The sequence below is a fragment of the Sorex fumeus genome, unplaced genomic scaffold, assembly GCF_029834395.1.
Source record: "Sorex fumeus unplaced genomic scaffold, SorFum_2.1 ptg000025l, whole genome shotgun sequence".
Lineage (NCBI taxonomy): Eukaryota > Metazoa > Chordata > Mammalia > Eulipotyphla > Soricidae > Sorex > Sorex fumeus.
The window spans coordinates 1,006,500-1,019,201 of record NW_026606082.1 but is presented as its reverse complement, the minus strand read 5'-3'; the positions used below and the strand labels follow the sequence as shown (position 1 = coordinate 1,019,201).

At 60.3% G+C, this 12,702-nt stretch overlaps 1 protein-coding gene across 1 annotated transcript in view; it reads left to right on the top strand.

Moving 5' to 3' along the window:
* Nucleotides 1-2,579: 2,579 nt before the first annotated feature.
* The window catches only part of CORO1C (coronin 1C), an 81,370-nt gene continuing 71,247 nt past the window's right edge, over nucleotides 2,580-12,702 (top strand). The window contains exon 1 of the mRNA XM_056114456.1: nucleotides 2,580-2,653. The gene's annotated coding sequence lies outside the window, so the exon portion shown is untranslated. The remainder of the gene's footprint in view (nucleotides 2,654-12,702) is intronic.

Here is a 12,702-nt window from a genome sequence, read left to right as displayed (position 1 = left end):
GCCATGCTCGGCACCATAGACTCCTGTGCCCTCAGCTCTCTCCTGGGCTCCCTTTTCCTTCTTTTTCCCAAGCCCACTCATAACTCAGTGTCTCTGTTTCATTCAAGGCAAGAATTGAATGGGGAGCGGGGAGAGAAAACTTCCCCCAGCCCTTTGGCTTCTTCTCAGACTGGCTGAATAATCAAATCAGCATCAGACTGATTAGGAAGAGAAAAACCAAACTTCTCATTTTCTACATACTGGGATCACACAGAGGCAAGCGGGAGCTGAGGAAGCAAAAGTCAAGCGAGGGAGGTTTCTCGCTCCCTGGCAGCAACGGGCCAGGGACCGGGTTTTCCAGGAGAGAGGACGGAAACTCACATGATGCGGAGGGGCTGAGTCACAGGACAAAGAGCAGATGACAAGGGGCTCTTGTCATCTCGGGACGGGTTTCTTGTTTTCCCCTTCCCAGTCAGAATTCATCTTCCGCTTGATAGCCCGGATTCTGCATCAACCCCTTAATTTTCATTCTTCGAAGGGCCGAGGGAACAGTCCAGGTTTCTTGGGTGCCTGCGGGAACCTGATTAACCCGGGATCAAACTAATCCAAGAGCCACGGGGTCCTGTTTCTGAACACAGAGGAGGAGGTCTCAGAATCAGGATAACCATAGCTTCTGTGCCTGTCCCCCCTTGGCACGGTAGGGAGCGTGGTCATCCCCGTGTTATGTAAGCAGAGTGGCAGACCTTGCTGTGGCCAGGAGCCTGACCCTCAAGGAATTGAGGGTCCTTGCAGCTCATCGCTGCGTGTAATCCAGACAGATGACCTGACCTGTAGGAAAGGCGGTGGAACCCTTCCGGGGGTCGGCCCTGTCCCTGTTTGACTGAGGGCTTAGAAGCCCAATTTGCTGTGATAACTGCCTGGATGCAAGGGGACTTCTTTTTGTTCCTCTGAGGCTGACGTTTTCCAAACGAACACCCCTCCCCTACCGCACCCGCACTTGCAAAGATCCTGGCTCCGGGAAGTAAACCGCACCCTTGTCCGCGGCTCCCAGCTTAGTTTATTCGATTCCTTAGGGCTCGTTTTCTAAAATCTCCACACTGCAGAAGAGGCGAGCGGCTACTGAACGAGAGCACGTAATAGTAAAGACGGGGAAAGGCCGGAGCCTGCGGAGCCCAGGCAAGCGCCCCAGGACACAGCCGCGGCAGAGCGGCTGGGCGGGCTGGGGAGGGGTTGCGGGGTGGGGGCGGGGGCGGGAGAGGCGGCGCCTAGCCAGGAAGCAAACGCGAGGGGGGGGGACTTAGGAGAAGGGAGGGAGCGCACTGTGTCCTTCACTTCCTCACCGGCGAAACGGGGTCCAGACGGACCCTCCCAAGACCGAGCGGCGGGCCTAAGGGAACAGCCCCACCCCGGTACTGGGACTGCGACAGTGGCACCGAAGGAAAGGAGGGGCAAGGGGCGGGGCCTATGCCACCAGGGGCGGGGCCTCTACATAGTCAGGGCGGGGCCTGTGGGACCAGGGTGGAGGGGCCTCAGCGTCAGGGGCGGGGCCTCTAGAATAAGGGCGGGGTCTTTGGGGTCAGGGGCGGGGCCTGTGGGATCGGGACGGGGGCCTTTAGAGTCAGGGGCGGAGCCTCTGGGACCAGGGGCGGGGCCCCAGCATCAGGGGCGGGGCCCTTTGGATCAGGGGTGGGGCCTCTAGGACGGGGGCGGGGCTTCTACAATCATCAGAGCAGGGCCTCTAGGACCAGGGGCGGGGCCTCAGCGTCAGGGGTGGGACCCTTTGGATCGGGGGTGGGGCCTCTAGGACCAGGGGCGGGGCTTCTATAATCAGCAGGGCCTCTAGGACCAGGGGCGGGGCCTTTAGGCTCAGGGGCGGGACCTCTAGGACCAGGGGCGGGGCTTCTACATTCAGAGCAGGGCCTCTAGGACCAGGGGCGGGGTCTCAGCGTCAGGAGCGGGGGCGCCCTTTGGATCAGGGGTGGGGCCCTCTAGGACTGGGCCGGGGCTCCTACAATCATCAGAGCAGGGCCTCCAGGACCAGGGGCGGGGCCTTTAGGCTCAGGGCGGGACCTCTAGAACTTAGGGGCGGGGCTTCCGGGCCAGGGGCGGGGCCTCGAGGGCCAGGGGCGGGGCTTAGCCGGGCCGTGGGCGGCGGGTCTTCCGGGGGCGGCGAGGGAGGGCGGCGGGGCTCAGGGCCCCGGCGGACGCCGCCCGAGGGAGGGCGGGGCTGGGAGGCCCTGGCGTTCGGTCTTCCGGGGGCTCCGGGAGCGGCCTCGAGGAATCGGGGGTCCGCGGCTCCGCAGACCGAGCGACGGCGCCCGAAGCCTCCCGCCGGGGCCCCGAGGCGCCCGTGGGCGTGGCCTCGCGGGGCGCCGCCCCCCGCCCGCGGCGCCCGCACGCCTCGGCGCGGCCGGAGGGGGCGCCGGCGAGCGCGAGGCGGGGCCGAGGGCGGGAAGCGGGCTGCCCCCCGGAAGTGGGCGTGGCGCGGCGCGGCGGCCCCGGTTGGGCGCGGCGCGGCGCGGGGGCGGGGCCTGCGCGCGGCGGCGGCGGCGGCGGCGGCGGCCGGCGCCCCTCCCCCGCGCGGCGCTCAGTGCCAGGCGGGAGGCGGCGGCGGTTGGAGGCTTCGCCGGCTTTGCAGCGCGGACCGCGGCGGCGCCTCCGGCACCGGGCCCTGGTGGGTGCGCGGCGCGCGCGAGCGGGGCGGGCGGGTCCGGCGCGGGCGCGGGCGCGGGCGCGGGGCGGCGGGCGGGGGGCTGCGGGCCCGCCCGCCTGGGTGGGGTGTCGGCGGGCGGGGCGGGGCCGCGGGAGTCGGGGCGCGCAGCCCGGGGGCGCGGGGCCCGGGCGGGGCGGGGCTGGGCCGGGGGCGCGGGGCGGCGGGGGGGAGCCGGTGGTCGCGGGCGGGCCGCGGGGGGCCCGGGGCCCGGGGTGGCGGGCGCGCGGGCTGGCGCTCGCGTCGGGAGGAGCCGGCGGGGCCCGCCCGGTCGCCCCGCGGGCCTGGGAGCGAGCGGGCGCTCGGGGGGGGCCGGGCGGGGGGTCCCGGGCGGGGCGGGGGGCCGCCGCCTTTTGGGAGCGCTCGCGGGGCGCTCGCCGGCTGGAAAAGGCGACGTCGCCCTGCCGCCTCGTGGCCGCGGCGGCGCCTCCTATATATGGCCTGGGGCGGCCGAAGTCCTCGCGCTACTGTTGCAACCGCGGGAGCGCGACAGTTGCAAGTGGCTCGTGGCGGCGCGGGAGCGGAGCCGGAGTGCTGGCTTTCCCCGAGGCGATTCGGGTCGTGCGTTCCGCCCGGCCTGGGGTGGGGGTGGGGTGGGGGTCGGGCGGGGTGGGGGGCGGGGGGCTTCGCGCGCGACCCTCGCAGGACTCTTAGGCCCCGGCCCGGCGCCTTTCCCGCCCGGGGTGCCCGTGCGAAAGCCGCGTCCTCCTCGCGGGCTCGGTCGCTCTCCGCAAGAATGCGCGTCATTGTCCTTATCTGGCGGAACTCTGGCCGCACACCCGGGCCCGCCGGGCTGGACAGGAGCGTGATGAAGTGGAAGCCGTCGCTTTGTGCCCCGGGTTCCGTGGAGAAGGCGAGGGGAGGGTGCCCCGCGCGCCCCTCGAGACGCGAGCCGCCCCCCGGGCAAGCGCAGCCTTGCACCGAGCAGAGCCCCCTCTCCGGGCGTTGCGTGGACTGGACGCAGGCGGATTCGAGGACTGGGGGGACCAGGGACGCTGCGGGGTCTGCGGTGCTTGTTGGAGAGGATGAAGTCGCTGGAACTTTGGCTCCCGGAGGTCGCCCGAGTGGGAAAACAACAGCTGTGCCTGGAGTTCCATAGGAAGCCTCAAAGCACAAGGGGTTTTTTTGGTTGTTGTTGTTGTCTTTTGTTTTGGGGCCACGTCCAGTGGTGCTCAGGGCTGGGTCCTGGCTCTGTGTCAGACCCCCGGCGAGGCCCCCGGGTCCGTGATGTGGGGTGCTGGGATCCGTGCGCCCTCGCCCCGGCCCCTCAGCACAGCATTTTGTGGTGGATGTCACCGAGCGCACCGAAGACTGGGCTGAGCTTGGCGTCGAGGCTAGAGTCGCTCCTCTCGGCCAGATCCAGAATGTGCTTCGTCTGTATTTGTTTTTGATTGTTGGTGCTGTAGGATTCACTGAAGTCTGCTGGTTCATTTTTGTTGTTATTGTTCAGGGGGCAACCCCCAGCCATATGCAACAGACAAGGCTTATGTGTTCTCTGCCGCCTCCCTCGCCCCATAAAACCTGATGGGAATTTTTTTTTTGCCACACCCAGCTGTGATCAGGGATCATTCCTGGTGATGTGGGGCTCAGGGGACCGTCTACAGTGCTGAGGATCGAACTGGTGGCCGCACGACCAGCACTTGACCCCCTGGACTCTGTCCGGCCCAAGCCTGATGAATTGTAGTAGACACATCAGTGACGTCTTATTGCCCACCATATTAAAAGATTTTTGGTCATTTGTTACTTTGAGTGCACCATCAGCATCTAGGCCTGTTTGTACACAGTGTGGCGTTAGATTCAGAGTTGGAAAAACAGCCTTTTAAAAAGCATTGTTGGATTTTTTTAAAATTATTTTTTGACTTTTGGGTCATACCAGACAGTGCTGGCAGTTTGTTTTTGTTTAGTTTTTCGTTTTGTCTTTCGGGCCACACTGGTGGTGCTCAGGGCTTCCTCCTGGCTCTGCCCTCGGGGGTCATTCCCGGCAGTGCCTCGGGAACCCTATGGGGTGCGGAGGATGGGATTCTGTGCAGGGCGAGCACTCTACCCGCTGTACCCAGAGCTGGCAGATGTGGGACTGTTCTGGATTTGGTTCTCCAGGGCCACTCTTATACCCGGGGCTCCTACGGGCAAACCGTGCCCTTTGAACTGTCTCCCTGGCCCGTGATCTGATTTTTACGCTTATGACATCTTTCACTTTGGGGTCACTTTGGTGTACAGCCACCTTGAGGAGATGATTCCCTCTAGTACCTATTGTGGAATAAAAGATAAATTATTAGGTCTTGCTATAACCGGGAATGTGGCAGTTCAGTTCTTTGGTAAAATTTTGGATACTGTGATTTGCCACAAACTGATGTTTTAGAAATAAATTTTTAATTGGCCTGTTTTAGCCCTGGCTTTTTCAGAACAGTAGTTCAGGGGTATCATTTTTCTGTTAAGGGTCCTAGTCTGTGTGTGTGTGTGTGTGTGTGTGTCGTTGCATGACATCCTCTGCTGTTCTGTTCCAGAGTTCTGAAAACTCTTCCCTGCCGCTGTCTTTTTAAGCTCAAGATGCCTTTTCTCTATTAAAACGTGGAAATCCTCATGAATATTTCAGTATGACCTAGTACCCAGCATGTTAAGTAACAGAATCTCTCTGGGTTTTCGCTGCCCTAGTTCAGGTCCTTCGGCGTGAGTGAGTGGGCCGTGGAGGTGACTTACAGGTGGAGCACCCACCTGCCTGTACGAGCCCCTCGGTTTGCTCCCAGGCCCTGCCCCCGACCCCCCAAATAAAAACTATTAAAATGAGCGAGATGCGATGTTCAATTTTGAGACTATTTTGCATTTCAGGACGGTGTGTAATGGAATCTTCTGTTTTGTAACAGCCTTCCTGAAGTGTGATACACCAGGCCGTTCACCCATTAAACGTACAGTTCAAGGGGTCCATTCACGTGCGACCCTCGTTGAATTCTAGAACATTCACATCAGCCCCCAAAGGAACCTCGCACCCCTCTTGCACCCTCCCCCTGCCCCATGTTCCTTCCTCCCCGGAGAACCAGACTTCTTTTTGTCTCTTGACTTGTGTGTTTCCATCCTTTCGTCTAAATGGAATCATAAGACATGGCATTTTGGTTAATGCTTTGAAGGTTTATGTTATTGCACTTACCATTGTTAGTGTTTTGGGGCCGCACCCCAGCAGTGCTCAGAGCTTTCTCCTGGCCCTGCTCAGGGGTCACTCCTGGCAGTGGTCGGGGGACCCCGTGTGTTACTGGGGATCAAACCCGGATGGATCACCTGCAAGGCAGGCTCCTCACTCACTGTGTTACCTCTCCACAGTATTCCCATTTTAATGACAATACTATTCTGACAAACTATGATAGGGATTTTTTATTTTTAATCTTCAGCTAATGAATATTTGGGTTTCTCCCCTTTTTTGGATTCTTACGAATAATGCTGTTACACGCATTTGTGTGCAGTTTAATTGTGTTTTGTTTTGGGGCACACCTGGCAATGCTCAGGGCTCGCACCTGTCTCTGTGCTCGCCATCAGTCCTGGCGGTGCTCAGGGGACCGTGTGGGATGCTGAACGGCAAATCTGGCTTGCCCTTGTGCAATTCAAGTCCCCTACCTGCTGTCCTATCTCTCTGGCTCCTTTTCTTGGAGTGGGTGGAGGCCACGCCTCGCAGTAGCCAGGGCTTATTCCTGCCTGAACTCAGGGTCCACTCCCGGCCGGGCTCGGGGCTGTATGGGGGGCGGGCGCAAGGCCGGTGCCCACCCGCTGTGCTCTTGCTCCAGCACTACGTTGTCCTTGTTTTAAAGTTCAGCCTTGGGCTCACACCTGGCGGTGTTCAGGGATCCCTCCTGACGGGCTGGGGTGCCCGTGTGAGGTGCCAGGGATGGAGCCCGGGCCGGCCCTGCCTTACCTGCTCCACTACTCGGGTTTCTGTGGGAACCTGCACACTGACTTCATCTCGCCTGTCTCTGCAAGGAGAGACATCTGCCTTTGGGCCACGCCTGGTGGCGCGCAGGGGCTCAGACCCGTGTCTCGGCACGCAGGGCCCGTGCTCCGACGGACCCGCTGAGCTCTCTCCCGGGCCCGTCTGTCAAACTGCCAGGCCGCGCCGAGGTCGCACGGGCTTTAATTCCTCCACATCCTGGTCAGCGCCTGACTTGTGATTTCAGTCATCCGAGTGGGTGTGACATGCTGCCGTGCTTTGGGAAGGGTGGGGGGGGGTCACACAGTGCTGGGATCTGCCGACCCCTGGCTCTCACTGGCGGTCACTCCTGGTGCTGCTCAGGGTACCATGGGGTGTGGGGGATGGAACCCGAGTTGGACGTCCGCAAGGCGAGCACTTACCTTGCCGCCTGCGCTGTGTCTCCGGCACAGCCTGGCGGGATGGGGCCGGGGACGGAACCTGGGGTCCCTTGGTTTCCCCCAGCCTCAGTTTCAGACTTCCTCTGCGTGTGTGCCCAGCGTCGCACCTGGCTCGGAGAGCGGAGGGTGGGGCAGGGGTCTGCTTCTTCTGGCTTGGTGTTAGGAGCTCACACCTGGGAGTGCCCAGGTCCCCATGCAGCGCCAGGTCTCGGACCCAAGCCTCCAGCCCCTTCCTCTCTCTCTCTCTCTCTGAGTCAGACTTCGTAACGTGGCTGTGACCCGAGCCTCCTGTCCTGTCTCCCGTTACTCCCCTTCCTCTATCTGCATGTCTGTGGTTGCTCCCTGAAACTTCTGTTCTTTCCACGATGTTTCTCTCTCTCTCTTTTTTTTTTTTGCTTTTCTTTTTTGCGATAGCACAGCGTTAGGGCGTTTGCCTTGTGCGCAGCCAGTCCCGGCCGAGCCGGGTTCGATTCCTCCGCCCCTCTTGGAGAGCCCGGCAAACTACCAAGAGTGTCTCGCCTGCACGGCAAAGCCTGGCAAGCTACAATATGCCAAACACAGTAACAACAAGTCTCAAAGAAATGGAGACATTACTGGGCCCGCTTGAGCAAATCGATAAACAGCGGGACAAACCGTGGTTTTTTTGTTTGTTTTTTTTGTTTGCTTTTTGGGTCACCTCCTGGCTTTGCACTCAGGAATCACTCCTGGCGGTGCTTGGGATCATATGGGATGCTGGGAATTGAACCCAGGTCAGCCGCATGCCAAGCAAACGCCCTACCTGCTGTGCTGTCACTCCAGTCCCCTTTCTTTATTGCTTGCTTGTTTGCTTGCTTTTTGGGTCACACCCAGTGATGCTCAGGAATTACTCCTGTTGGTGCTCAGGGGACCATATGGGATGCCGGGGATAGAACCCAGGTCGGCCGCGTGCAAACACCCTGCCCCTCCGGCCCCTCCACAGTGTTTTCGTGTTGAGTTCGCTGGCTTGTCCTTTGGAGCACTCCAGGAAGCCTCCCCCAGCAGGCAGAACCTCGTCCCGTCCACGTAGACCTTCAGCACTGCCATGGGCTGCCCGGAACTGCATCAGAACTTACGGCGGCACTGTGAAAGGCACCCCCCCATCAGAATGTGAGAGGGACAAAGTCCCTTGGAAGGGACCTCGGCTCACGCCTCCCGGAGCTGCGGGGTTGACGGGGTTGACAGGAAGCGAGCGAGCGGGTTTCTCCCAGCCCTGCTGCCTGTGCAGAGATCCACTGAAGTTTGGGGGCAGTTCCCCTCCTCCCCACCCTGCCTTCCCGGCCCCCCGTTTCAGTTCTTCCCCGGAGATGGCTCAGACGGAGAGCCAGGTGTCTGGCTCACTTTCCCCAGGGCAGAAGATTGCTCCCTCGGGAACAGCGATGACGGGCACACGGCCTCCCTGGTGGGGCAGATGGCCCGGGAACGCGCCGGGTTCCGTAGGGTCTCACCACGCCAACTGCGGCCGCGCCTGCTGGTCCCAAGCCCGTGCCTTCAGCTAGCGGCCTGACCCTGCACGCCTGGGCGGGGAGGGGCGGGTCGGAGCGGGCCAGAGGGACCGCCCTGCTTTGCCCTCTCGGCTCAGTGATGGAACATTCGGCAATCCTTCATTTGGTTGTGTGGTCTTATAATCACTCTTAAAACAGTGCTCCGAGGGGCCAGAGGACTAGGCTAGTACAGCGGGGAGGGCTCACTGCCAACTGGGGTTCAGTTCCCCAGCTCCTCATGTGGTCCCCTGAGCCTTGCCAGGAGGGATCCCAGAGCACAGAGCCAGGAGCAAGACCTGAGCACTGCCGGCTGAGGCTCCCTCTAAACCACAAACCAGTAGTTCACAATCCTTCACCTAGTTACCTTCCTGAGAATCAGGAGAGCCCAGTTGGCCATTTGGGATACATTGTCCTGTTACCCCCCCACACACCCCCCTTTTCTCATTCAGGTGGTTTGAATTTGGCCAGGTAGGTGGAAAAGGAAAGAGAAAGGAGCTTCTGGTTTCCTCTTGGTCTCCTGGGGTGAGGTCAGGCCCCTCATCTCCTTCAGTTTCTTGTTCTAAAAACGTTTTTGTGTTCAGAGTGTGCTGGGCAGGAGGAGCCGGTGTGAGAGACAGTGGGGTTCCCTGCTGGAAGGGGCACAGCTGGTGTGCTCAGGGACCAGCCTCGCACCCGGGACTGAACCAGGCTTCATGTACCCCGGCCCTTAAGCTATTTTCTTTAAAGAAAACTGCTCCTTGGTCTCTTGGCACTGAATATTAGCATTTATGGGGGAGGGTGCGGGCGGGGGAGTCTCTGGGGCCACCCTGGTCGTGCCTGACTGCTCCTGGCACCGGGCTGGGGTTGCCACTGCTGATGTTCCGGAGAGCGTGTGGTCTGGAAGTTGGATTCCCCGTGCAGAACCCACCCGGCTGCCTCGGAAGCAGAGGCTCTGCAGGGACTTTTGCTCCTTCAACCTGTTTTATTCTCTGTGGTGGAGGTAGTGACACTACCTTGCTGGCTTAACTGTCAAATTGAAGAAGAGGGCCGGGGCGAGAGCACAGCGGGGAGGGCGTTTGCTTTGCATGCGGCCGACCCGGGTTCGATCCCCAGCGTCCCATATTGTCCCCCGAGCACCACCAGGAGTGATTCCTGAGTGCAGAGCCAGGAGTAATCCCTGAGCATTTCTGGGTGTGACCTGAAAATAAAAAAAAAAAAAAAGATTAAGAACAAAAAACGATGTGGTTTACCTATTAATGACCACCGAATTTATTTTTTCTGAGAATTTTTATTATTAGTGAAACACCATAAGGTACAGTTGTAGACTTAGAAATTTTTGTGCTTGGGTTTCAGTTATACAATGGTCGAGTACCCATCCCTCCACCAGTGCCCATTCTCCACCACCCCTAATCCCAGTATCCCTCCCACCCCCCTATCCCCCCCATCCTCCCCTGCCTCTGTGGCAGGGCATTCCCTTTTGTTCTCTCTCTCCTCTTGGGTGCTGTGTTTTGCAAGAGAGGCATTGAGTGGCAATCATGTTCGGTCTATAGCCTGCTTTCAGCATGCATCTCCCATCCTGGGCGGATCTTCCCAACACCCATTATTTGGTGCTCCCCTCTCTGAGCTGCCTTTACCCCTAGAGTGTGCGGCTGGCCTCCAAGCCACGGAGCAAACCTCCTGGTACTTTAGATACTGAATTTATGTTCTTTTGCACTTCTAAGGTTTTTTTTTTCCCCTTGGCCATACTGGTGGTGCTCAGGGGCCTTTCTGGCTCTGTGCTCAGGAGTGGTCCCTGGAGGTGTTCTCGGGACCGTTTGTGGCACTGGGGTCGAACCTGGGACAGCTGCGTGGAGGGGTCTGTCTCTGTCCTACCTCTCCGGCCTCTCAAGTATTTGCTAGTGAATGGAACTGCTGCGGTTCCAGCAGAGTAAGTCATTAGGTGTAAGTAGTTTCCGATAATAATCCACGAGTGTATGGATGTCTCGTACCCTACCTCAGCAGCTTGGTCCTTGAATCACTGAGGAGGGGGAATGTCTAATTCTGGACTGGGGCAGTGGTGAAAAATAAGGCGGCTCCCCGCCCTTTTCTTCTTTGCGTCTCTGAATGGGAAATAACTTCAGTCAGGCGTCTGTTCTTTAGCCCTTATGCGTCTATTCATTCTATTTTAGGGAAAATGGTTTCGTTTCTGGCAGAAGTTCCATCTTTTCAGGACTGGGGGAGGAGGCTGCGGTCACCGCAGGCCACTCGCCCGGCGGTGTCGCCCGCCAGCCTGTGTCCGATGTCAGGTTGGGTGTGGGAAAAGGCCCCCCCAGGCGTCCGGGGCTGGTGAAGCCGGCCTGTCGTTTTCTTTTCTTTTTTTTTGATTGGGGAAATACCGTGAGGTACAGTTGGAGACTTACGAGCTTGGGTTTCAGCTAGACAGTGCTCAAGTACCCATCCCTCCACCAGTGCCCATTCTCTGCCCGCAGTGCTCCCAGCAGCCCTCCCGCCCCCGCCCATCCTCTCCACCCCGCCCCGCCTCTGCGGCCGGGCGTTCCCTTTTGCTCTCTTTCCTTTGGGGTGTTGGAGTCTGCAGGAGAGGCATCGAATGGCCGGCGTGCCTGGTCCAGAGTGTGCTTTCAGCACCATCGCGCGTCCCCAGCGATCCTCCAAGCAGCCTTTCCTCGGTGGTCCCTTCTCTCAGAGCTGCCTCCCCCCCCCTCCCCCATGTGCTGCCGAAGCCGGGAGTGCCCAGGCAGGGTTCCCCTGCCCCCCCACGTGAAGAGAAACCAGACTGGACAGTAGGGTCCACCGAGAGACTGAGGGTGGGGGTGGGGGCGGGAGAGCCCCTCCCCTGGGACTGAACCTTCACCCTCTCCAGTGACTTCCTTCCCCCCAGGCCCTGCAGCTGCAGCCCCTCTTTTCAGGGAGATCCTGAAGAACGTTTCATCGCTGAATATCACCCAGGAAATCACTGGGAAGGGGATGTGGATACGGGTGGGGGTGGGGGCCCTGAGAGGCTGGCGAAGGGGGTGGGGCTGGAGCCTGGTCCACGGGCAACCCCATCATTAACTGTCCTGTGAATCACAGTGCCTCAAATCAAAGAAATCCAGACGGGAAACAGAAACATCCCAGCGAGGGCTCTGGGCCCTGATTTCTCAGGCTGCCCTGAGGCTGGGGGGTGGGGGAGGGGGGAGGGGCCTTTAGAACCCCCGCCGCCCTGGGTGAGTCGTCTTGCCAAGCCCGCACTGCGTTCTCTCTCCGTACCCGGCCTCCGACACCCGCCGTGTGGGGCACTGTGGGCCGAGCACTGAGTGGGGTGCGGGGCCGGGAAGCCGAGGGGACTTCCCGACTCAGACCTTGGCCTTGGGGCACAGTCCTCGTCCCTCTGGGCTTTTTCTTCCTTCTTTCTTTTTTGTCTTTGGGGTCACCACCGGCGATGCTCAGGGGTTCCTTCTGGTGCTGCACTCGGGAATCACTCCTGGCGGTGCTCGGGGATCCAGCGCCCTTCCTTCCTGCTGTGCTGTCCCTCCGCCCCTGAACTTCCCCCCAGGGTTCTTCCCAGGTTGGCGTCTGGCTCGGTGCTCTCTCCCCTGCCCGCCGCCACCGCCGCCACCGGCTCCCTTGGCCCCTCCTAGCCGTGCCTGCGTTCGCCTCCGCTCTCCTGACGGGCAGCGCACACTCCGGCCCTTCATCCGCTTCCGGAGGCCTTCGAGGTGCCTTTTGGGGAGGCACCTGGACCCGCCTTTGGTCGGTTCTGGTTTCCCGTTTTCATGGAAAGTTTCTTGTTGGTGCTCATTCCTCCCTCGATTTTCCTCAGTCTTCTGACCCGTCCTTTAGGAAGCAGTGCTTGTAAGGATTTCTCTTTAATGCGTATTCCTCTGGGGTCACGTGGGGTAACAACGGGCAGGGCTTACTCCTGGCTCTGCACCCAGGAATTAGCCCTGGCAGTGCTTGGGGGAACCAGAGGGGGATGCTGGGCTTGAACCTGGGTCAGCCCTGTGCCGGGCAAGCCTCCCCCCGCCCCCACCATCCTGTCCCTCTGGCCCCGTCATTAGGCCATTTGTCCACGTGAAGGCTGAGTTTGACAGGAGCAAGTCCAGGACTGAAACTCCAGAGGCCGCGGGAGGTGTTGATGAGGACCCTCCCCGTTAGCAGAAGTTGGTCCCTGCTTCGCAGTGTGACGCCCTGTCACTGGTGTCTGGA